Raw genomic sequence first — 23,310 nt, 5'->3', positions numbered from 1 at the left:
TCATATAGGATCGCTTTCAGGAGGGGATCAGTGATTCTATTTCCAATAATCCTTAAATTATCTCTCCTCAATCTATTTTCCAGGTCAATTGTTTTTCTGAAGAGATGTTTCAAATTTCTTCTAGCTTTTCATTCTTTTGACTTTGTCTTATTGTTTCTTGTTGTCTTGTGGAGTCATTAGCTTTCATTTGTCCAATTCTAATTGTAAAGGATTATTTTCTTCAGTGAGTTCTTTTACCTGTTTTTCCATCTGGGGATTCTGCTTTATAAGGAGTTCTTTTCTTCTGTGAATTTTTGTGCCTCTTATACCATTAAATCAATTCTGTTTTTAAGGTATTGTTTTCTTTGGTATTTTTTGTCCATCTTTTATCAAACTGTTGATTGTCTTTTTATAATTATCTTGTATCATTCTTATTTCTTTTCCCAATTTTTCCTCTGTCATTCTTATCTCTTTCTTTTACTTTTCCAGGAATTCTTGTTGGGCTTCAGTCCAATTAGGATTTTTCTTTGAGACTTTGCATCTAGCTGTTTTCACACTGTTGTCTTAGTCTGAGATTATGTCTTTTTCTCCTTCTCTTCCCTACCACCACAGGTTTTTGTGTCATTTTTTGTTGTTGCTTTTGATGGCTATTTTTTCAATCTATGTCTTGACTTTGAACTTAATGTTAAAGTTGGTCTCTGCTGACCTGGGAGTGGTGAGGCACTGTGCCAAGCTTCAGGCTTCTTTGTGCTGCTGAATGGAGAGTGTTCTTTCTGACCAGTTGTCTGAGCCCCTTACCATCTCTGGGCTAAGAGTTCCAAAAGCTACTGCAGCTGCTGCTGTCTCAGCTTCCTCTAAGGCCCAGCACTGATGCTTCAACAGTGACAAAACCTTTCCTTCTGACCTCCTAAATTGTCTTAGGCTGGAAAAATGCCTACTTGAACTTTTTGTTGGCTCTGCTATTCCAAAATTCGATTTGAGGTATTATTTTAAAATTTCTTAAAGGGGAACATTGAGAGAGTTCAGCTGAGTGACTGCCTCTAATCCACCATCTTTGCTCTGCCTCCCTGAGTTTACATTCTAATGGTAGAAAACAGCACATAAAGGAGAACTGGAAATGTTTGGGTTAGGGGAGGTGTGGAGTAATCTGTGGCATGTCTGGAGATGTCAGTAAAATGTTATGGAGTCCTAGAATTAAGTAAGATAAGTCCAAAACATATTATAAAATCCCACATTGATTCTAGATCAATGTCTAGTTTTTAAGTGGCAAGAGAGCAGAGGTGATAGCGTGAAGACAGCAAGGGTAGAGATGTTTATGCACACCATAATAGCCACATGCACATGCAGAAAGAGCATATCCAAAAAACAAAAAGAGAAATCAAAACAAAATGTTTAACTTTCTCTTCTCAACATGGCCCTTTCAAAGCATTCAGGAAATCTAGGGGAGAGCTATGTGTATGGAAACCCAGGCTTTTAGAGATTGCTCCATCACACCAATCTTCTAAATGGAAACTTGACCTTCTTAATGAAATATTTGTCTCTGCTTATTCAATATTTCCCTTTCTTCTATGACCATACAGGATCATAAATCTAGAATTGGAAGGGAACTTAGAGTCTAACCTCTTTATCTTACAGTTGAAGAAACTGAGGTCTAGATTGGTTAACTGGTTGGCCAAAAGTCATTTAGTCAGTAAATGACACACAAAATTTGAACCCAAGGTTTTCTGACTACAAGTTTTATCCATTATTTCTCAGCAATCTATACCATAATTTCAAATTATACCTATCCATGTTGTTATCATACACTAACCTTATGACCATTCCCCTGTGTTTATCCATGACTTTGGCTACAGACTTTCTATCTCTTTTCTCTCTTGCTTCCTCTAGTCTCCTCCTCTGACATTTTGACAACTTACTTTAATGGGCCTCTATTTTTCTTCCCCTTTAACTAATCAGTAGAATAGCCATAGTTTAGACCTCACTGTAATTTAAAAGAGATCCATCTTTTAAATTCTGAACTCTGGCATTCCTCTCTTGAACCAAAATCCCCTAAGCTTCCATCTGCCCCACTCCCTTATACCTCCTATTTCTCTTTTCACTATCCTTAGCACTCAGGTCACTAAGTTTTACAATACAGTAGCAGTCTTCTGTCACACATTCTTCCCTACCCAGCCAGATCTTATTGTCAATAACTTTATTATTACCCTCTTGCCCTTGAATTCCTTTGACCTTCCAGAATTCTTACTCTATTAAAGATTAATATGATAGAATGGAAAATCACTAGATAGATTTAGAGGATGTCTTGATTGCGGCACTTATGTGATCTTGGGTATGTCACTTCTCATAGTCTGGCCTTAATTTGCTCTTCTGTAATACGAGAAAGCTAGATTACATGATTTCTAAGGTCCCTTTCAACTCTAACGTCTTGTGAATCAACTCTGAGTAACAATGGGTAAATATCTCGTCCACTCCTGCAACCAAGTTACAAAGATTGATGAAGAAAAAAATACAATTGCACCAACTGGGTCTACTAAAAATTTATGTGATCTCACATCATTTGAGCTCTTGCTTTCCAATACCAATTCATTATTTTGATCATCACATTTTTACAATAAGTATTCTAAACATTTGCAATTCCACCAGCAATGAATGAGTGGACTTATTTCTTCACAATCCCTTCAATTTTAGTCTCATTGCCATTAGATAATTTCATCAATTTGATAGGGAGTTGTACCTCAAAAATATTTTGATTTAGTTCCCTTATTATTAGTGAGGTTGGGAATTTTTTCAAGTGATTATTAACAATATCTATATGCTCTTTTGAAATATTCTGTTCATATATCTGACCATTTATACATTATAGTCTAAGAGTTAGTATTACAATTGTTTAACCATTACTTATACGTATTATATGTCAAGTTTTGTGATATTTATCATACATGTTTTGTCATTATTTTCTCATTTTTTAACATTATTTTATTTTAATGTAGTCTAGCACTTCTATCTTAGCCCAAAAAATTCCTTCCACTTGCTGAATTGAAAAAAAAATCATCTCACCCACAAATGAGATAAAAAATTCATTTCATTTACTTTCATCTTTTCTAGAGGTCTTTTTTATGTTTGTTTGTTTGTTTAGATCTTTCAGTTACATTTTACTAGAGTGCATGGTGCAAACTACAGGTCCGACACCTCTTCTTGTCAAATAATCAACTTATTTCTCTAAGTCTATTTATGCAAAGAATGACTCATATCCCCATATTTTAATTAACGTCTAAAAGGTTTATTAGACACTAATATTTTGCATAAATTCAGTTGGCCATCTAGTATCTCATTGGTCTCCTCTGTTTTTTTCCTCAGCACAAGATCATTTTGACAATTGCTTTGTAATACTATTTTTGAAAGTATAAAATACAAGATCCCCTTAATTAGCTTTCCATGTTACCTACTTATTTTCCATATATTTAATTATAATTTCATCCAGAAAACCCTTTGTTATTCTGATTACCATTGCACTAAATAAATTAGTTAATTAGACGAATATGATCATTTTCACTATGGTAATCCAATCTGCCTATGAATGACCTGCAGTTGTTTAGATTTTCCTTTATTTTAATCATTATAGTTTTATCATGTTCCTTATATAGATCTTAGATATTCTTATGTAAGTTAATTCCCAAATATTTGACGGTTTTTCATATAAATAGGTTTCCTTTCTTATACCATTAAGCTTCATTCCTATTATTATTATTATATTACCCTTCCCTCTTCATATTCTCTTCTCCCTTAATTTCCATGATACTGTACTCTCCCCTCTTCCTACCTCTGAGACTTCTCCACTTTCCCTCATGCTGACTGTTTACTCTTCTACCATCATTTAAAAATGGTTGTACCTCAAGATACTGTCCATGGCCTCTTCTCTTTTCTTTCTACTTTTTCCTCTGGTGATCTAATTCATTACTATTGTTTAAATGATCATCTCCATACAGTGACTCCTAACTCCAAATCTTTATCTCTCCCTAGAATGCTAATTTGTTTCCAACCACCTACTGGGCATCTCTTTTTGGTCATCCAGCTTGCCAAATTTAATAGATCCTAAATCAAAGTCATCATACTGTTAAACATGACCTTCCCATTGACTTCTCTATTTCTAGACACCAATGTATTCCAAGATCCCTAGGCTCATAATCTTGGAACAACCTTTGACTCTTCCCTACCCTCATCCCTGACATACAATTAGTTGCCAAGTCCTTCCAATTCTATCTCTATAATATCTTTTGCTTCCATTATTTCTTCTCAAATCCTATAGCACAATAAAACATCTCATTACATTACAGTCACTTCTTCTCAGAAGTATATGCTGTTTTATAATGGGATTCCAAAAAAATTCCAAAATAACAATAAAATTATCATTTGGCAAGCATTCACATAACCATCACCATCTTTTGCTGTTATCCTCACCCCATAACCTACCCTACCTTGTATCCTAATTTTTTAAACAGCAGGGAATTAAGACTCAAGAGAGCTGAGTTCTACCCATAACTGTTTCTAATTAACTCAGTAGGTCACCATAAAAAGATCACTTTCCGTCTTTGAGACTCAGTTTCCTCATTTTAAAAATTAGAAAGTTGGGCCAAATGATCCCTAAGATTTTTTGCAGCTCTAACACTTTATGTGTCTGTGGAAAAAGAAGGTACAAGGTCAGTGCTCCAGGAAAAAGGCAAAATAGATATTGTCCAACAAAACCCATGAAGTAAATGCTAAAGGAATTAGGATTATTTGGCCCAGCTGGAAAAGAGAAAGTTAAGGGGTGACTTAATGGTTATTACTGTAGGGAGATGATCGGAACCAAATGTTTTCCATCTCCACTGGGGACAGAACAAGAGTAATTGGGTTTAATCTTCAGCATGAGGGGGTTAGGTTAGACATAAGGAAGAATTTCCTGACAACAAGTGTTGTCAGACATTGAAATGGGCTGCTGAAAGAGCGAAACATCTCCAGAGAGCTTTAAAAACAGGAGAAGTTCTCACACTTTTGGATGTGGCCCTGCCTGTAGACAGAAGGTATAGATTAGTTGACCTCTCAAAAATCCCTTTTATGTCCCTGATTCTACATCATGAATGTGAAGGCACAGTCAGTACATATACACTTAGTTGTGTCCTGTGAATATGTTTTGGGGAATTAGCCCATGTGCCAAAATTGTGACAAATGACTTGGCATGGATCAGGTTCTAAATGAACTTCTACTGTGGATGTGGTGGAGACCATTCATTTGTCGTACATCTATCCGAGATGTGGTGAAGAGTCATCTGGTGGGAATGTTCAGAGTAATGAGGTGTGGTTCATCTAGATTCTCCCTCCCTGGAAGTAGTTTCATCATCTAATTGGTATATTTTTTCTATTCTTTTCTTTTGTAATTATTTGAAGAAAAAATAAACAATATTTTATGTGGACTCCTTTTGGCCTCAAGATGGCTATGACGCATTCTCCAAGCTGGCGACTCCACAATGCCCTTAACAGCCTGTCATTGTTACAATAAAATAAGTTTTTTTCATCATCATCTCATGTTTGCCACAATTTCATTTCATTGTTCTATTTTCTTTACTTACTTATTTCATTATCTCAATGAGCTGTGATTTGTGGACTTCATCCATGGAGACAGTTTGCAGACCCTCTGTAGCTTTAGGGGATCATTGAGACTTGCTGTGGCTGAAGAATTCATCACCCTGTGGCCACCTTGGCCATGAGGGTCTCCAAACATAAATCTCCTTGGTCTTGGACAAAAGATGAGAGATTTAAAGCTAGAAGTGAGCCCAGAGGTCATTTTACAGGTGAAGATATTCAGACCCAGAGAGATTAAGAGTCTTGTCCACCCAATGTCATAGGCATGACAGAGGTGACATTCAAACACAGGGTCTCTAATGCCAAGCCTAGAGTTCTTTCAACTGTTCCACGGGGACACACAGTCTATCAATGGACCTGTCACCTACCCTGGCAGGAACTGTGGAAGATTTTTCTCTACTGACCAAATCTCTGGGAACCCAAAATCATCTACACAACAAGATGAAATAGTTGTGTAAGATTTTATTAAAGGATCTTAAATAAATAAATAATTATTAGCTTTTCCTTTTATGCCACTAATTTCTTCCCATTAAAAATTTGTACTTTTTATCAAATGGGATGTCCTGTCTACTATTGTTTGCTGTGGTCTTTTCTCCACAATCTGTCTCTAGTATGCTTTTCTTACCTTAGTTCAAATTACTCCCTTTCACACGCTTGATGTTTCAGCCAAAGTAAATTACTAATTCCAGTCTCATTCAGGTTTCTCTATCTCCATGTATTCATATGCTTAGAAGGACCATCTTTTACACTATCAGCCTGTTGAAAATCTTCTGTAATAACACAGCAAAAAAATCATCTTTCTAACCTTAGATTTTCTTAAGACACTTGGTTTGGTGCCCATTTGTATCTCGCGATACTTTATGCAAATGGTGATCCCTCCCCTTCCTACCTACCCTCCCACAGGAAGAAAAGGAAACATATGTACAGAAACAACTAAAATTACTGATGAATTCCTAAGTGTAATCCTTGAACACTAAAAGAATGTAGCTGTTAGTCAGCTGGGAATAATTAATAAAAATACTAATATCTGTATAATCCTTCAAGGTTTATAAAGTGATTTACAAATGTTATCTCACTTGATCTCCCCTATTAGACTGTAAGCTCCTTGAGGACAAAAACTGTTGTTTGCCCCTTTTTGTACAACCACTGTTTAGCACAATATCGGGCAGAGAGGTGCTTAATATTTATTGTTTGACTGATTGAACATTGAGCCTCATGACTACACTGAGAAGTAAGTGCTGTTATTAACCCCATTTTACAGAGAGGAAGAGAGTTAAGCGACTAACTCCGGATCACATTTCTAGTAAGTGTCTGAGCACAAAATTGGACTTAGGTCTTTTTGACTTCAAGTACAGCACTCTATCCACTATGTTGACCTGAAAACTTGGTTAGAGAAAAGGCAACATGGCTAAATGCATACATTTTATGATTTAATTAATTAATCAATTCCCTATAAAGAAAACAGTTACATAGTGCTATGGAGTCAGAGGTGACTCTGACTATCTAGTACAGAAATCATCTGTCTTAAGTACATTTTGCCATGAGAAAGAAACTCTCCTAATTAAGCAAATCATAAATTCAGTAAGACAGGACAATTAACAAAGCAATGTTAGTCAGGCCTTGAGATTCCAAGCTGGGTAAGCATATGTCTCGGTGATAAGGAAAGAAACCCCACCACTAGTAAGTGGCAGGCTTCCTCCCTTAAACAGATAATTGACATAGGAAAGGGTAAACAATGTTCAATAGAAATTATGATCTAAGATGTCTATAATTTCTTTATCATTAATACACCATAACATAGTATATGTCTATAGATCAAAGGAAAGTCCCATTATTCATAACATAGTATGTGTCTATAGATAATAAGATTCATCAAAGGAAAGTCTCATTATTCATCAAAGGAAAGTCTTATTATTCAAGATATAGTGTCTTAGGTTAAAGGTCTCCTTAAGGAGTGTAGAGTCGGCCTTGGCTGGCTTTTGCTGACATAGAAAGAGGCACTCTCTGAGTTTACTTCAGAGAGAACAAAGAGATTATTCCAAAATTTTATATTAAACATTATCATTTACAATACCCAGCTGCATTGTATAATGCATAGAGCACTGATTTTAAGTTCAAGAAGATCTGGGTTCAAAGTCTATCTCTGGGGAAAAAAAGTTTAAAAATTTAAATTTAAAAAACAGGAAAGAGGTAACAAATTTTACCTCCAACACTTACTAGCTGTGTGGGCAAGTAACTTCTCCTCTCAGCTTCAGCTTTCTCATCTGTAAAATGAAGATGATAATACATATCTCACATAGTTGTTATGAAGATCAAATATGATAATACTGTGCAAATTAAAGCATTATTTTGGAAGAGAGGTGATGCAGTGCTCTGGTTTGAATGTGAGTCTCACCTTAGATAATGAGTTAACCATGTGACCCTGAACAAGTCATTTATCTTTCCTCAACATGTTTTTTCACATATAAAATAGGGATAATAATCCCATTACTTTCACAGATTATGAGACTCAAATGAGTTAACATGCAAAGCCTTCTGAGCCACGTGAGCAACAAGATGACAGACTAAACATTTTCTCCAATACCCACAACTCTAAACCACTCCAAAAGAGAAATTATGCATCAAAGATAAATCAACTTCAGCTGTTTCCATGGTCCAGGATATGCAGAATCCAAAGGAAGGTTAAAAACAAAAACAAACAAAAACAAAAAGCTCAAATCCCAGGAACTGACATCAGCTCACTGAATCTGAGTGCACTCAGCACCCCTCTGTCCCCTCCTACACTAGTGGCAGTGAGACTGTACCAGCAGATCCAAGGACACAGCATAGGTTTCCATTAAAACTAGTTTCTGCACCCAGTTCCCCCCTCCTTCGTTCAAGTGCCATAGAGACCCTGGTTATAGACTTTATAAGTTTCTGAGGTCTCAACAGCTAGGTTGGACATAGACCATCAGGAACAAAAGCCTGCTGGGAGCTGTCACCCAGAAGCACCAGCACTGCAAACTTATAAGCTGCCAGTGCCAGGGTGAGCAGGCTCTGAACTGCTAGAGCCAGGCCAGAGAACTCAGGAACAGAGGGAGTGGGACAGGTACTCTGAGCGTAAGGTCTTGTGCAGCACTCCACCAAGCCTCAGAGATAGAGCACAACCATCTAAGGCCATTTCTAACTACCCAATAATCATTTTAGTCAGTCCTGAATTGCCCAGTGTGGGAAGAGTCTGAGAAATTTTGAGATTCAGCCCCCAAGGAAACCAAAATCAGAGGAGAAGGAGTCAAGAAGCGAGTGATAAAGAAAATGGGGGCAGGGGGTGCAGAGACTGAAAGTATCAATGATTTCAGGAAGAAGAAATTTCAAAAAAATGATACATCAGCAGGAAAAACAGTAACAGATGGAAACATGACCTCCAGACTAATAAATGAGTTCAGGCATGTATGAATAAATATTGCAAAATGAAAGAAAATGATCCAATGCTTGATGAAATAGAGGACCCTGTAAAATTAGAAGAGAACGTCGAACAGCAACATAATGTTCTTGAGTGGTTTAAAAGAGAAATGAGAATTATGAAAGCAGAATCTAAGTCCTGCACAGCAAAATAATGAGTACAATAGAAAAACCTGAATCTTTAATGGAAAATTGTCACCAAAGAAACAAAAGAGAATAGACTGGGAATGCATATACACAGAAATGAAGGATAACCTAGAAGAGAGGCAAAAAAAAAATTAATAGTAAATATGTTTACTATGCAAGCAAACAATAAGGATGTATAGACAGCCTAAGGATTAGGACAAGAAGAAAAATCTTAATACCATAATGAAGGAAATTACAAAAGAGAAATGTTCAAAACTTTTAAATATATAAAATTAAATCCCAATGGAAAGAATTCACAGATGGCCTCCAGAAAAAAACCCAAGGCTGCAAACTCCAAGACACATAGTGATTAAATTTAACAATTCAATTCAGAAACAAGTTCCGCAAACCATCAGGAGAAAGACCATCAAATACAAAGGAAAGGGCATTCAATTAACATAAGAATATTTCATACCCACTAGGAGAAGGAGGGAATAAGAATAGCATATTCCAAAGAGCATTTGGAGCTCAGAATATAGCTCAGGATGCCCTATCCTACAAATTTGAGCTTAATCATATAGGACAAAAGATGGATGTTCAATAATGAGGAAGAGTTGGAAGCAGTTTTAGAAAAATAGAGCATGTAAATATAACATTAAAGCTCTCTGTAAATACTAGACATCATTGTTATTAAGCCTTGTGATCATCCTTACCTAATCTACTCATGACTTTTTGTATTTAAAGGTATAAACATTTGGGCTGTTCATAATCAGCCAGTACCTCTTGGCTGGTTTCTTTGGATATTCCTATGTGCTTTTTCATTTCTCTGGATTTCCTAATAAAAACTTACAGAAGTGAATCTTTGTACATATACGTGGGGGGGGGGGGGGGGGCACTCAGGGAAGGTCATGGTATGGGTATTTGTGTGTGTGTGTGTGTGTGTGTGTGTGTGTGTGTCCATTACCAATGACTTGTAAAGTATTATTGCAATTAACCTCCCTATAGCTAGATCAAACTCAGTATGAAACTGATAATATTTAATATAAATTTTAGACTTTAATAAGGTTCAAAGTTTGAATTAAGAAGAGCCTGAACCTAATAGTCCCCTATGTTTAACTTAGAGGATGCCTTTTGATGTCAAGCAAATGGGACTTCCTTACCAGACCCTTCTTCTAGTATCCTAGTGATAAGAGAAAAACACAGATACCTTGGGTTGTAACTTCAGCTTTGTCAACTCTGTTAAGATAAACAACTTCAAAGGCATGCTAGGGAAAGAAGATGCCCAGAGCTTGGGATCATAAAACCCAACTGATGCTACTTTGTTTTCAGTGTGTTTATCTAAGAGAACTCCTTTCTCACGGCAAAATGTATATAAGCCAGAAGATTTCTGTACTGGGTAGCCAGAACATTTCTGGCTCCATAATGCATTATGTTACCGTTGTCTTTAATAGGGAATTGATTAATTAATTAAATAAATCATAAAATGTATGCATTTAGCTTGTTGCCTTTTCTTAACAAGTTTTCAGGTCAACAAAACTATACCTCTGATCCTTAAAATCCCAGACTAGCGTGTTAGACCCTATTATGCTCTATCTTGTATAATACTTATCTGCACACATGTATAACTCCTTCTAAATCCATATTTATTCCCAGTGTGACCTCTGTCGTCCTAAATCTCCCTGTTTTCTGAGTCAATCATCATCTTTTTTTATAGCATTCTCCCAAGTTTTTGAGTTGGTTTTGAATTTATTTTTTATTACTTACTTCCCCCTGTCTCAACAAATAATCTTTTCTGCTACCTGACTGAAAAATCCTGAGCTCCTTCATCTATCCATGACCCATATTTCATACCTCATTATCCCTCTATACCTTCACCTATCCTCTTTATCCTTTGACAGTCTGCAAAGAAAAGGTAGCAAACCATTCAATTTGTACCACTGACTCCATTTCAATTACTCTCTCCCTAAAGTTTATTCTAGCAATCATTCCCTTTCTCTCTCAACTTAATTCTCGCTCAGTCTATAGTCTTTCCCCAATGCCTATAAGCAGGTTCAAAATTACCATGTCTTTAGAAAATCGGCACTTTACCTTGCCAACTCCTTGAGCTATTATGATTTTCATTGCCAAATTCCTAAAAAGAATTATTTAAATTTGCTGCCTCTATTTTCTTACAACTCTCTTCCTCTCAAGTTCTTGAAATCTAATTTCCAACTATACCACTTTATAAGGAAATGGCTCTATCAAACATTAACAATTGAGTCTTAACTACTAAATTCAATGATGATTTTAGCAAACAATTACTGAATATCTTCTATGTGCCATGAATCCTCTGGGATTTTGGAGTACTAGTGTCTCATGCTTTTCCTTCTACTTATCCAGTGACTCTTTCTCAATGTTCTTTGCTGCCTTCTAACTAGAAGGGTAGCTTGGGCCCTGTTTTATATTCCTTCTCTCAGTGATTTCATCAATTAACATGGTTTCAAAAAACAGCTCTAAGTAAATGATCCTCATAATTTTATATCTAACCTTATTTTCCCTTCTCTTCTCTAGTCCCCCTTTACCAACTGCCTATTGGATATTTCCAATTCAATGTCCAATCAACATCTCAAATTCAATTTGTCAAAAAAAAATTCCCCCAAAAGCCCTTCCACTTCCTAATTTCCCTATTTTTATCCTTCAAAGAGTCTTTCAAAGGTTTTTCCAAGGGTCCAAGTTCACAACATCAGAATCGGATCTCAGTGATTCCCTCTTCCTCATCTCCCATATCTCATCAAGTGCCAAGTTTTGTTGATTCTGTGGTTCCATTTCTGATATCCTTCCCCTTCTTCCTACTCTCAGAGTCACAAGTCTGTATGTTCAAGGTTTCATCGCCTCTTCTTGAATGTTTCAATAACCTCCTATTTGATCTCCCTCCCTCAGTTCTCTTCCATTTCCAGTATCTCCTTTACTCAACAGTTGTAGTGATATTCTTGAAGCCCAGATATGACGACTTCACGTTCCTTCTCATGGAGCTCCAATGGTTCTTTTGCCTCTAATATTAAATATACTCTTCTTTGGCATTTAAAGTATTTCACTATTGGCTCCAAATGACCTCTCCAATTCTCTTGCACATTCCTCTCTTTCCTGTCCTCTGTGAGTTAACAAAATTGGCTTACTTATTGTCCCTCATATATAGCATTTGTATCCAACTTTGCACAGACTGTCACCCATGACTGTAATGCACGCATCCTTACCTTTGTCTCTTAAAATCTTTAATTTCCTTCAAAACCTAAATGTCACTTCATACCTGAAGCTTTTCCTGATCCATCAGTCTTCAAGATTAGAATCTCTCCTACTCAATTTCCAAATATATACAGAAGCATGTATATATTTGTTAATTACATTATTATAATTATAATATGATGTTACTGCATTATATCTACATATCTATGTATATGTATGGTATATAGTTGCATGTATATATAGTATCACCTTAATAGAATGTAAGAATGATGTTAGACACATTTCACTTTTGCCTCTGTATCTTTAGCACCTATCAGAGTTTATGAAACACAGTAGACATTTAAGAAATACTTGCTAATTGATTCATGATGTAGATGGAGGAAGAACCAAGGAACGAACACTTATTAAGTGACTACTGTGTGTCAGGTACTGTGCTAAGTACTTCATAAACGTCATTTCATTTCATCCTAACAACAACTCTAGGAGATAGGTATCCCCATCTTACAGTTGAGGAAACTGAAGCAGACAGAAGTAGGGGCACACATCTAGTGTCTAAATGTCAATTCGAATTCAGGTCTTCCTGATTCCAGGCCCAATAGTCTATCTGCTGTGCCACCTAGCTGCCTCCATAGGTACTAAGTGGGACTCATATGGGATCCTCATTCCACTATGAGTGAGAGTAGATGGCCTCTAAAGTCTCTTTCCACTCTAAGATCTTGTGATTCTCTCATTTTCTGAAAGGACCATATTCATTTTGGAAATCTCACTATAAATTAAACTAGAAGACATAAGGGGCAGCTAGCTGGTACAGTGGATAGAGTGTTGGGCCTAAAGTCAGGAAAGACTCTTCTTTCTGAGTTCAAATCTGGCCTTAGATACTTCCTAGATGTGTGATCCTGGGAAAGTCATTGTAACACTTTTTGCCTCAGTTTGCTCATCTGTAAAATAAGCTGAAGAAGGAAGTGATAAACTACTCTAGTATCTTTGTCAAGAAAACCTCAAATTGGGACACAAAGAGTTGAACATCATAAAACAACTGAACCAAGACAGTAACAGTAGAAATAAAGTAGTTTTTGTTTAAAAAGAGGCCTAGCTCAATGCTTTTCTTTGAATATTTGAGTTTGGTTTCATCATGTTCCCAAAGATTTATAGGATCAAAAATCTGAAACTAGAAGGGATCTCAAAAGTCATGAATCCTTCTTCCATTCTGGGAGAAGAAGACCTGCACCTCATCTAGGTCTCATCACTTTCACTTAGGTCTCTCTGCCATCTTTCCTTTTTCACATGTGAAGCTAGAGACTTTCATAGCCATCACTTGTCACAAGAGCTAGCTCACTTTTAGCCTTGGGGTTCTCAGACTAGGTCTTGTGGCCCCTTCCTCTACTATTTTATGGAGTTTATGTCAGACAAAAAGTTGATAGCTTCATTACAATAGCTCAGAGTCCCAAATTAGAAAAAAAAACCCTAACACTCAGATAGAATTTTGTCTCTCCATCCCCATTTAAAACTGTGTCTGTCTTTTGCTAACTCCAGGCCTCTTTCTGCTTAAAACAAAATTCAGAATATAAGCATTTAGGTAAAAGAAACTGGCAGAGTTTATCTCAATATTACTGCATAGTCACTGGGAGGAGAAGTTGGGGAAAGAGCAAGATACAGATAGAAAAAATGGGGGATAATTTATGGGGGTAGTTATGACAGGCTTCTTGAAAAAGGTAGGTTTTAGCTAGTTTGAAAAGAAAGTCAGGGAAGGCAAGAGATAGGGATGAGAAGGAAGAGCATTCCAGGCTAGAAGAGAAACCAGTGAAAATGTACAGAAGTAGAAGACTGAGTTTTATGTACATAGAAAAATAAGGAGACCAGTGTCACTGGGTCACAGAGTATATGTTCTGTGCTGCTCCAAAGAGCAGAACCCTGACCAATCAGCAAAAATTATAGGGAAACAGGTTTCCATTTAACATAAGAAATGCTTTTCTAATAGCCTTATGAAGTACTGACCTCAACATCCCCAGAAGCATTCTAGTATAAATTTAAATATGTACTGTCAAGAATTTTATACTAGGTATTGCTAGTGCAATCCCAGAGATCTTAGACAAATCAGTGTATAAAAGCTTAGGACTTGATAATTATTTTACTTCACATTATTTCACTACATCTCTGTCTGATTCACCTGTTAACCTCAATACAAAGGCAAATTGTACCTAATTCCTCTTGTTTCTCCAGAGGAATAATTTAATTACCAAGTCATATTAACTAATTCAATTTATCTACTACCTTAACTAATCTTTGAGTCTTACTGAAATGTTGTATAGTAATTTTCCTAGTAAGATCAACCCCAATCCAGTTTAACTTTTGAATCCTGGACTCCTCAAACTAGCAGTTCTCTTTCAGAGTCACCCTAGCATTGGAGAGTGAAAAGTAGCTATACTTAGCAACTTTATATGCTCCTTGGTGGATGAGATATTCATAGCCTCTAAAGTCCTCCAAACAATCATAGTGGTCCCTTTAAGAGTTGTATGAATTCTCTCAGACTTCCCCAAGGTATTATAGAAAACCTGCAAAAACAATTTCCCAAGCATTTACTCCTAATTCTGTGTATACATTACAGGCACAGTGTAAGAACATTCTGACTCATTTTATTTACTATATTTCCTTTAACACACTCCTCGCTTTATGCATAGGCCCAGTTTTTTATTAATCACCTAGCATCATAGATCTTAAAACTCAAAGGAACTCCCAGACCATCTGGCCTAACCCCCTGCTTTCAAGTAGGTAAGTAATTGCAATTAACATTTTTAGTGAATTACACAGCTGAGACCCCTTATGATAAACTGACTTGTCTAAGGTCTCATGTAGCTTCAATGAGGAGTTGGCATGGAGCAAGAAGGGAGGAGTAGAACCCCCATCTTTTGCAGTATTTCTCCTACCATACAACACCATCTCCATATAAAAGAATAATTTTTTCTATTAAATTTGTTATTAAAAGTAATGAAAGGAATCAGATTGTCCTTTATAACAAAAAAAAAAATACTATAAATCAATTGTTTACTTTTTAAGCAAGTTATAGGTAATAGATTCCATATTTCATATGCAGTGTAATCCTCTTTTTCTGATATTTATATATGGAAGTGTTCAGGTTTCTTGGCATTTGTCAAGTTTTAAATAACAAAAAAATAAATAAAAAAGCAGTAGGACAAAAATAAATTCAATTGTGGGCAGAAAGACCAACTTCAATCAGAGTATATAAATAGCTTATGCTTGCTCAATTGAGGTTTACAGAAATAAGTTCATGACCAATGTGTCCAAAAATTCGTTTCCCCAAGTTCAACAATACAGTAGAAATGGTCTGTTATAAATGAAATTTTAATGTTTCTAGAATCATTGGTCTAGACTCTAGACTTCCTTCTAGGGTCTAAAACCTCTAGAATCATGGAGAATTTTTCCTCCAAAAATTTAGACCTGAGGGTCATGTTGATGAACCACGTAAATTTACAGATGAGGAAATTGAGACCCAGAGAATTTAAGTTCCTTGCCCCAGATCAAATTAAATCTGCTTACTTTCTTTCCTTTCAGGCCACTGTCAACTCTTCCTATTGTGGTCCAAGTAGTTCTTTAATTTCTTAATTATTTATTTATTGTAAGTCACGCTGTCATTCCAAATATTTGAATTATATCAGATTTGAATCAATGCAAACCTATAAGATTTGGACTTATGTACTGTGCTACAGAAAGTAGTCAAGATGGTTCTAAAGTCAAAGCAGTATCACACTGGTTCCCTGCAATTTAAGCTGAGTGGTAGCACCACTACTATCTGTGTCCAAAGTAATCCATGGCACTCTGATCCTATAGACCTTATTATATACCACATGTTACCCATTGAGGTCCTTACTTTTTCATACAAATTCTTGAATTTGGAAACAACTTCTCTTAAATAAAATACTGTATAATCTAGATTAGTGTTTTACGTAATCATTGGCCATTGTGTATTTTGACAACTTATCCTGAGAAATGAACAAATGGGTGGTTAAGCATTTACTGTGGGCCAAGCACTGTGCAGAGTGCTAGGAGGATTATAGTAAAAGGGACTGAACCTAAGATTTCACTGATGCAGGGAACTCCTACTAATGCAGGTCTAAACCTTTTCTGTAACTTAGAGTCCAAGAGAGTTGCCTATTGCACCGAGAAGTAAAGAAATTTGCCCAAGATCAACAAAAGAATACTTATTTGAGGTGTGTCTTATCTTCAGGTCTTTCTGGCTCTAAGGCTAGCACTCTATCTATGCAACACTGTCTCTCAATTTCTGCGGAGATATAAGCCCCAAAAGGGAAATGGTTCCCATTCTCATACTATCATTGAGGGAGTCAACAAGTACATGAAAGCTTATTGTCAAGAAAGGTGGACATTAGGACAGAATAGCAGGATGGATCGTTAGAACGGGTCTTCTTAACAAAATAATTACAAATAATGACCCCTAACTAATCCAAACAGTATGAGATACTATGCCTCGTCTACAAAAAGGGGGTGGGGAACAAAGTTTGGAGGGAGGCTAGTGAGGCCAACCCAGCAATATGGGAAAGAGAGGAAGGAGCCTGAGTGAAGCAGAGATTCTGGCTTCGTTCCCACATGGGAAGCAATGGGTGAAGGGGAGGGGGGGACAAGAGACTTTGACAGGAAGTTTGGAGTAAATGGAGTTGTTTCTGCCTAGCATCCTGTTGGAGGGGAAAATGGCAGGACCTAAGTAGCCTGAATTGGGGGAGGGAAGAGGAGAAAAGAAATGTGGAAAAGTACCTCCATCTGGCCATGGTAACATGAAAGAGTTCCTGGAAGTGTCAGCCACTCCTGGAACATAGAATTATTCACGTAACACATGGAGCTAGAGGTACAATCAAGGACTAAAGTTCCAACATGAGGAAATAACAATAACCAAACCCTGAATTTTGTCTGACAATTCCAAGTGTGTTTCCCTTAAGGAAATCCAAGATGTCAGAGTGGTACCATGAGGCTGGGTGTTTGTGTAGGTCTCTGGGGTGAAAGTGAGACTCATGGTAATGTTGGGAGATTGCTTGTCTAGAAATACCAAATTAATTTCAATTCTAATGGATGTCCAAACAAGGGTTTTCCTAAGTCCAGAGATCTCTAAATGGTCCTGGGGGAAAGTGGAACACACTAGAAACAAATGTATCGATTGTTTATGGACCACTCTAAGTCCTTTATGTCATTTATGCATTTTCTGTGAGGTAAAAATAAAAACTGTACCAAGTAGAAATTGTTACCTTGAGTGCTATACAGGGCTGAGAACCCTGTACTTGCATCTCTGGAGGCTTAGATATGATTCAGGTAGCTAGATGACACAGTGGATTCAGTGCTGGGGCTGAAGTCACAAAGACTCATCTTCCTGAGTTCAAATCTGGCCTCAGACACTTAACTAGCTGTGTGATCCTTAGAAATCACTTAACTCTGCTTGCCTCAGTTCACTCATCTGTAAAATGAGTGAGAAAAGGAAGTGACAGAGTACTGAGAATCCTTGACAAGAAAACCCTAAGTGGGGTCACAAAGCAATGGACAAGACTGAAATGGCTAAACAAGACATAAGTTATAATCAAGTCAGAGATATCCAAGAAATACCTCTAGGGAGGAGGGGTGGGGAAAATGAGCCAAAGAAGGACACTTTTGGAACCACAATGGTTCCAGGACCAGGACCACAGAAGTGCCAGGCTTTGGGATGATGAGTAACAGGTTACAAATGATGTCTTTAGGCATTGATGCAGACATTGTTTTGACATGTGCTACTTAGACAAACAATTCTTCTTTCCATGCCTTTCATTGTATCATTATAAAAGCCTGAGATGGAAGAAACTTTAGCTGAATTTTGTAACTTACTTGGTAACTACATTTATTATTGTAAGAGAGCGCAGCTCTGATGGACTGGCCATGTTGTTTGAATACAAATGTATACTTGCCAAAAAAGACTATTTTATGGAGAACTCACATGGGGCAGGCGATCACATGGAGGTCAGAAGAAGCGATGCAAGGACACTGTCCAGGTCTCTCTCAAGAACTCTAGATTTAACTGTGCGACATGGGAGACACTGGCACAGGACCGCTCAGCACGGCGTGCCCACATCAGAAAGAGTGCTGTGCTCTATGAGCAAAGCAGAATTGAGACAGCACAAAGTAAACACAGGATGCACAAATTTGGAGTATCCATTCCAAATATTCACTTGGACTATCTGTGCCCAACCGGTGGTAGAGCATTCTGAGCTCGTATGGGTCTGATCAGCCACAGTCGGACCAAAGAAGCTTCACTTTATCATGGTGATGTCATTTTGATCCTCTTCCAGAACAAAGGACAACAACCAACCAACCAAGCGTTAATTATAATTAATTACTCCATTAAGTACAATTAGATTATTAACAATAAGAATGATAATAACAGCTGGTACTTAAACATCACCTTACTCTATACCAGGCACTGAGCTTTAAAAAATATTATTTCATTTAATCTTCACAACAACTCTGGGAAGTAAACGCAACATGAGAAAACTGAGGCAAATAGAGTTTAAGTGATTTGCCCAGAATCATACGGCTGGGAAGGATCTGAGGTCGGATTTGAACTCAGATCCTCCTGCCTCCAGCCCAGTACTCATTCGCTACGCCACCTGGCTACCTCTCATTATAATGTTAGATGTTAGAATAAACATGGCTCATACTGGCATTATAGATGTAGAGCTAAAAGGGACCTTATAGGTCACGTAATCTAATGCTCTCATTTTATAAATAAGGAAATTAAAGCTTGGAAGATCTGAATGACTTATCCAAGGTCAAAAAACTGGTAAGTGACAGAGTCAAGATGGAAACCTAAGTCCTCTAGCTACTGATCCAGTGTATACTGATTATTTTTGCTACTAATTCTTTTTCTTATTAGTAAATGTTTACTAATTACCCACAACTGCATTGTACCATCTAACCCAGCATGGAGGCCCAAGTCCTTCCCTTAAGGAGCTTCCAATAGAAAAGATAAAATAGACTGAACACATTCTAAAGGCATTAAAATCAGTTCTTCTTTTCTCCCTACCCTACTGCTGCATTAGTTTTGCGCACAAGTTAAACAATAACTCTTTCTCATACACTCATTCCTCACCTTCCCAGAATGGTATTTATGTAGACAAATGCATAGGATATCGTGCATTTATTTCTCTCCTGTTTCCTTCTACAGGTGAAGGAATGAAGAAGAAATGTAAATATATTGGACAAACAATGCAAACCATCAATGAACTGATACCAGGACTGAATAGAGGAGTTGGCTGAAGTAACTTTGGGAATTCAAAAAGTTCTTTTTAATAATCCCCTTAAAACAAAGGCAACTCCTTTTTGTCTTCTTGGTTTGATAACTACAATAACATTTGTACAGTGCCTGTCACCTAGTAGCTGCTTACTAAAAACATTTTGATCTATGTCAGGGACAGAGAAGCTGTGTCCTCAAGGCCACATGTGGCCCTCTGGCTCCTCAAGTGTGGCCTTTTGACTGAATTCAAACTTCACAGAACAAATCCTTTTATTAAGGGGATTTATTTATTAAGGGAATTTGCTCTGTGAAGTTTCGATTCAGTCAAAGGATTGTATTTGAGGAGCCAGAGGGCCGCATGTGACCTCGAGGCCTCAGGTTTCCCACTCCTGATCTATATTTAGGTGAGTTAGTTTGGTCAAGTATATGTCAATCTGCTACTTATCGGACAAAGAGATATTCAGAGATTCAAAATCTGTGTGATTCTTTGACCCCTATCCCTCCATCCCACCCTGGTAATTACAGAAGAAGAGGTGGCTTGTTAGGGTCAAGAAATTCATCCTAGTAACTAACCCATTGGTGATGAGTCTCTTCATACTGCTGCTTTGCTGGTTCTCAGGCAGCAGATTCATCATATCCCTAGAATCATACACAAAACTCTCTCAACATAGAGCAACTTGCTATTCAGTGGCATGTCTTTCCAGAAACTAGGATCCCTATCATGACATAAGGAGGAAACAGAGAAGAACTTGGGGGAAGGTCTTATATTTTAGGAGGTGCTTAAAACCAGAATGTCAGAAGCTATCAAATCCAAAGCACAAAGTGAATTATATTATTTTCACAACATACCCAACAAGTACAGATTCAAACAGTTTTAACTGTAAATCTCCAATTAACAGGAAAGGATTATCTCATGAGGTGGCCCATTCACTTAGAGTTAGCTCTGATTCATGAGAAATAGATTTGCCCTTTCTTAAACCTAGAGAAAAGAAAACCTAGGAGAGATATGATTGCAATTATCTAAAGGCCATCATCTGGAAGAATGAACAAAACTAGAAGCAACGAATAACAAAGTGGCAGTATGCAAAATAAATCGATAAAATGATCCTTTCCATATAGCAGCCATACTTCCAGAAGGAAGTACTGCAAAGAGAAATCCTACTCAACATTAAGTATAAAATGCTGGTAATAAATCTAAAATCTACTAAAACTCGTACACAATTATAAGCTGTGAATTTTCCTGATAATTCTGGCAAAAAAATTGGAATTGTATGAAGAAAGTAATTCAAATTCACACCTTTTGCCCAAGGCAATCCACCACTAAGTATATAACCCAAGAAGGGCAAAGATAGAAAGTTCCCATGTATAGCAAAAATAATTGCAGTAATACTTTTTGTATTACTACTAGAAATAATATGTCTCTCTACTAGAGAATGGTGAAATTTCATTGCATGAATATAATGGAATATTTCTTATTTATAAGAAATTGTTTAGATGAAGCATATAGAGAAACATGGAAAACTACAGGAACTGATGCAAAATTAATAAGTGGAACCAGGAAATTGATGTACAAAATCATTATATCAACATAAAAAGAAGAGTGACAGAGAGAAGTGAGGGAGTGAGGGAGAGAAGAAAAGAAAAGGAAATTGTACCTTGTATTTGTAATTACCAAACTTAATCGTGAAGAAGAGAAAATGTATCTGAAGTACAAATAAGAATGTGGAATGTTGCATAAGCCATAACATTTTGTTATGTGTTGGTTAATTTTGCTGAGCTGCTTTTTTCTGCTTCTCTTTCCTTCTTTGTAACAAAAGATGTCTCTCTGGAGGAGCGGTTGCCAGAGGCATGTATTTGGAGATTAATATGATGGAAAAACAAAATATATCAATAAAAATAAATACCATTTTAAAACTCTTTAAAATAACAAAGAATAATATAACTGGAGGAATACTCATTGTTCATGGTTGGGCTGTGCCAGTAAAATACTGACAGTGATACTGCCTAAATTAACTTACAGATTTAGCATTATGCCAATTAAACTACCAATGGGGTACTTTACGGACCCAGACAAAACAATAACAAAATTCATTTGAAGGAACAAAGGGTGTAGAATCTCAAGAAAAATAATGGGAAAAAGTAGGAATGAAGTGAAAATAATGCTTCCAGACCCCAAATTATATCATAAAGAGGTAATTGTTAAAAAAACTATAACAAATATGCATAATCAAGCAAGACAAACTCCCTCAGTGCATATATGCATATGTGTATATGTGCATATATGTACCTAAACAAATACACATACATATACACATGTGTATTAGTATATATGGTGTGTGTCTGTATATTCATGTACATTCAATATATCTGTTGTGTATATGTGTATATATGTACACATACATGTGTGTACATGCACACATATATATTCTCATTCTGTACCCTAAATTTGTCACATCCTTGTAATGGATAGCGTGTTTTATTATAATTTCCTCTGGAATCATGAAAAGTCATTGTATTAACCATGAATTATTTTTAATAATATTCATTACAATTCATTATTATAGTTTCCATTACTATTCATTGTTTTTATAATATGGATCTTGTAGTACAAAATGTTTCTCAAGTTCTGTTCATTTCACTCTGCATCAATTCATAGAAATCTTTCCTTGTCTTTTTTGAAATCATCAGTTTCCTCCTTTCTTACAGTACAATAGTATTCCATCATATTCATATGTCACAACTTATTCATTCTTCAACAGTTGAACATACTCTTTGTTTCCAATTTATATGCCACCACAAAAAGAGATCCTATGGTTTTGTACATAAATAACTATTTCCTCTCTTTTTTATCTCTTTTGAGTATAGGCCAAGCTGTGGTATTGCTGAGAAAAATGGATGTCAAGATCTTTCACAACTGTGGATGGTGGAGAATTCATAACCAAATGAGGCATAGAGGGTGTCACAACATATAAAATCGATTATTTTTATTAGATGGAAATTCAAAGCTTTTATACAAGAACAATTAATTCAGCAAGAATTATAAAAGTAACTGATGATTGAGAAAAAAAAGCCTTTGAATCAAATATCTCTGAAAAGGGTATAATATTCAGTATGTAGAATGAATTGATACAAATGTATGGCAGTCATTGTCCAATGTATATTACTATGAATAAATATGTGGATAAATAGTTCTAAAATATTAACTATTAACCACAATAAACAATGAAGAGTATTTTAAATCACTGAGAGAAAAACAGATCAAAACAACTCTGAGGCATTACCTCATACCCCAAACATGGGCAAACATTACAAAAAGATGGAAATAGTCAATGTTGTAGGTGTCATTAAAAAATAGGTACCCTAATAAACTGCTAGTGAATTTGTTCCAACCATTCTAGAAAGCAATTTAGAGTTCTAGACTTGGAGTTGGGAAGACTCAACTTTTAAATCTTGCCTTAGAAACCTACTTGCTAGCTGATGCGGGGCAAGTCACTTAACCTTGCCTTCCTTAGTTTCTTCATCTGTAAAATGGGGATAAAACAAGCATCATACTCCTGGAGTTACCATGAGGATCCAATCAGATAATACTGCTATCATCGTTCATTTTTGTTGCTGCGCCAAGAAAGTGATTGAACTACTAGA

At 36.5% G+C, this 23,310-nt stretch overlaps 1 long non-coding RNA gene across 9 annotated transcripts in view; it reads right to left on the bottom strand.

The window, feature by feature from the left end:
- LOC140516648 (uncharacterized) overlaps window positions 1–23,310 on the bottom strand; it is a 155,087-nt gene that overhangs the window by 119,006 nt on the left and 12,771 nt on the right. For 5 of the 9 annotated variants that reach the window (XR_011971406.1, XR_011971405.1, XR_011971404.1 and 2 more), the window contains exons 2-3: window positions 7,815–7,861; window positions 5,585–6,367 (exon numbers count right to left, since the gene is read on the bottom strand). This is a non-coding gene — a long non-coding RNA (uncharacterized lncRNA). The remainder of the gene's footprint in view (window positions 1–5,584; window positions 6,368–7,814; window positions 7,862–23,310) is intronic. The other 4 variants (XR_011971403.1, XR_011971408.1, XR_011971409.1 and 1 more) reach the window with 2 other exon arrangements.

Source organism: Notamacropus eugenii, chromosome Y (assembly GCF_028372415.1).
Source record: "Notamacropus eugenii isolate mMacEug1 chromosome Y, mMacEug1.pri_v2, whole genome shotgun sequence".
Lineage (NCBI taxonomy): Eukaryota > Metazoa > Chordata > Mammalia > Diprotodontia > Macropodidae > Notamacropus > Notamacropus eugenii.
The sequence above is the reverse complement of the archived record's forward strand: the minus strand, read 5'-3'. Positions and strand labels throughout refer to the sequence as shown.